Raw genomic sequence first — 3305 nt, 5'->3', positions numbered from 1 at the left:
GATATAAAAAGTTTCAGAAACTACTCAAACAAAATTAAAAAGTTGTGAAAAATCAAAATCCTCAAGGGGAGGGTATGCCGATTCCTATTTTCGAGGTTCACTGATGGAAGAGATAGGTATGAGGTTCAGAGAACTAATATAAACATCTGTGTCAAACCATGGCGATTCACATTTCCCCCCCTTCTTGCTCATGTTCCCTTACAGAGCCATTCAGACAAAAAAAAACCCGAAACATAAATAAGCAGTTGCAGTACAAAATCTCAATGAATTTTGAGACTGCTATGAGTAAATTCCAATAGAAAATTCTTCCCTGGCTACATCACTTTTTCCTCCAGGGAAAAAATGGGTTCCAAATATCTAGAGATAATAAGCATTTGTCAAAGGCTTTGAAATTAATCCTGCCTAGATACAGTACAGAAATAACTGAATCATAAATTCTAAATATCTTAAGAATTCTTTTCCTAGATCTATGCAGGATTGCAAGAATGATCAAGCACCAATTAAAAAGTTACGGAAAAAGATTTGTTTGTCCATCTCCCTTCAAAGCTGGGACTTCCATGCATTAAACCTCAGGTGTTGGGTTTTTAATTAAGTAGGCTTTCTATTACACAGCTAATTATTTAAACTGATTATATTAACCTTTAGGGGTCAAAAACTGTTAGTACAAACGAAAGTTTAAGAACTTGTTTTGATTCTGGAATGTGATGTAAGGTTCTTTTGTCCAGCAACTGAAAAGCTTAAATAACATGGGGGATCAGATCATCCAAACCAAAATAGAAAAACAGCGTTACACAAGTATCTGAATCAAGTTCCACAGTCCTTAGAACAGCTCATGTTTTCCGTATGAATTTCAAACAATGCAAAAATGTTTGCATTTCAGTCTCATTCCAATGAATAATACATTTATTAGTAAATACAATCACTGAAATTCTACTTCTAGTCTTTTTTATCTGGTATCTCCTAAAGCTTCTGAATTTTAGCAGCTTATATTTTAAAGTGTCACACACTAACAAGGATAACAAGTTTTTCAGTAAAGATCTTAATAACATGCAAGTGTTTCTATTCCCTTTTGCATTTTTTAAGGGCACTGGAATCAGGAGTCACTGATTGCAAAGCAATTTACACATTACAAATTATGTACTGAGCTGTTCTGGCCTCCTTTTTTCCTCTGAGCTTTGTCTTCATCCTCACTCTACTTACATGATTTACCTTTTTTTTTTTTTTTTACTTAAAAGAACTTCAGTACCATTTTGGTATACAGTTTTAAAAAGTATTTAAGCCACATCAATTAACCAAACCAAAGTATCTAAATACTCCGCAATACTAGAAACTCAGCAATCCCTTTCATCATTTTCTTCCATTAGTCTCAAACCCCAAAAGCATGACTGTTCCCAAAACGCCAACAGCAGTGACAACTCTTTTCAAAGGCAAAACAGAGTCATTTACTGTTCTTTTTAATTACTTAGAACCAACTGTATCAGGAGCACCTTACCTTAAATCCTCATCCAGCAGAAATAACATCCCATCCATCCCCACAGCCTATTAACCAATATCGCATATGAACACTTCTGCTGAAATCATAACTGATTGCATAACAGAAGTTTTTGCAAAAGGCACCCATTAAAATTACTGGCACTATGTTATAAGACTAATTAGATTTATAAACTTATCCAACCCAGCAGCCAGTGTCCTACAGAATTACTTGGCTAGCTCGGAGCACTTTAGCCCCTTATACTGTTGAACTGGTCATCACAGGCATATCTTCTTGTATGCACGAAGCAGCATATACACATGCAATTCTTACATGTACATCTTAAAATGTTTCCACAGTACCATAAATATGGAAAATAAAAAGACAAGATTAACACTTGTAAGATCAGCAAAAAAGTCCTAGTCACTGACAGTGTGGAAAGTGCTTGTGAAAAGGAGCTAGCCAGTCTTATTATATATACCTAAACATACTGAGTAAGAACAGCAGCTTGAAAGAAAGGGCTAAAACAAACATACTATTTATTACAGAGTACTATCTGGAGGAAAAGGGTATCTTTACAGTTAATGGACTTGGCTTTATCTTCCTACCTGTCCCCCTTCACTCACCAGTGTTTATAAACATTCCCCACCAGAAGTATGTTCTTCCATAAGAACACACTCTTTTTCGTCTTCATTATCAGCACCAGTTCTTCATCCTGTATTTTGGCTACTTAACCACCTTCATGAGCATAGTTTTCCCCTGCAGTCAAGCTTCTATTCCCGATCTTCAAAAGCCCTGCTGTCCTGCATTGCTCAGCAATGCACAAATTGCTCTTTCATGATACTTATTAAGTCCAAAAAACACACAGATCAATAAAGTCACCAACTTCTTCAGACCCCTTTCTCCTAGGCAGCTTTAAAGTTATATTAAGAGAGGTTCAGGTACATTTTTATAAGAGTAAAGCTACACATAAGGAGTTTATACATGTGGTTGCATTCCCCTCCCCAATTTTTAGGCTCAGTTTATCTTCCAAGAATGGAAGATAAAGATGCTCATGTTTGTGTCTCTTCCAGCAGACATGAGAACAAGATGTGGCACATGGTAAGCACTAACATAGTAAGAGTTATGGTTGTTACTTCTTTATGGGTATTTCATTCCACTTCCAACGACTCTGTACACATTTCCTGAGAAGTTTAAGATACTCAAAACTAACTGAACAATTAATTCATCACTCTAGTGTTCCCATAAACACAGTATTTTACAATATCACCTGGACAATAGTATGATGCAAATTTCAAACACAGACTATCCAGCATGAGGAAGAATACATTCCCTGAACAGTAGTGAAAGTATAAATAGAACCCTTGGCTAATCCTATTTTACTTAGTGTTATACAGCAATTTCTAATGTCATATTCAGGGTGCTTCATTAAGGCAATGGAAAGAGAGTCTAGATGAACTTACTACATAAAACAGGCTATACAAAAAAAACGGAAAAAGTATAGAAATTCATGCCAAGATACTAACACTAAGCAAAACCACATTTTCTAACTGGTCTTCTAGATTAGTTATAAGATATGCAATAACTTGGAGCACATTACCTTGTTTTTTTAATTTTGTATTTCAAGCCAAACATAGTAATTCCTTCCATACTACCTGATGTTGCAGCCAACAGGGAACATTAGAGGTAATTTGTATCTGATATCTAGAAAGCATAAGGTAATTTATTGGCTTTAGTAACTGCGATTAATTTAGAAAAAAAAAGAGTAAGTTTTGCCAAACTTTTTATATTTAAAACAGGACCAATAGGTTTCCTGCATTTCTAAATTTACTAC

The sequence above is a fragment of the Phaethon lepturus genome, unplaced genomic scaffold (assembly GCF_000687285.1).
Source record: "Phaethon lepturus isolate BGI_N335 unplaced genomic scaffold, ASM68728v1 scaffold45876, whole genome shotgun sequence".
Lineage (NCBI taxonomy): Eukaryota > Metazoa > Chordata > Aves > Phaethontiformes > Phaethontidae > Phaethon > Phaethon lepturus.
This window is presented reverse-complemented; position numbering follows the sequence as displayed.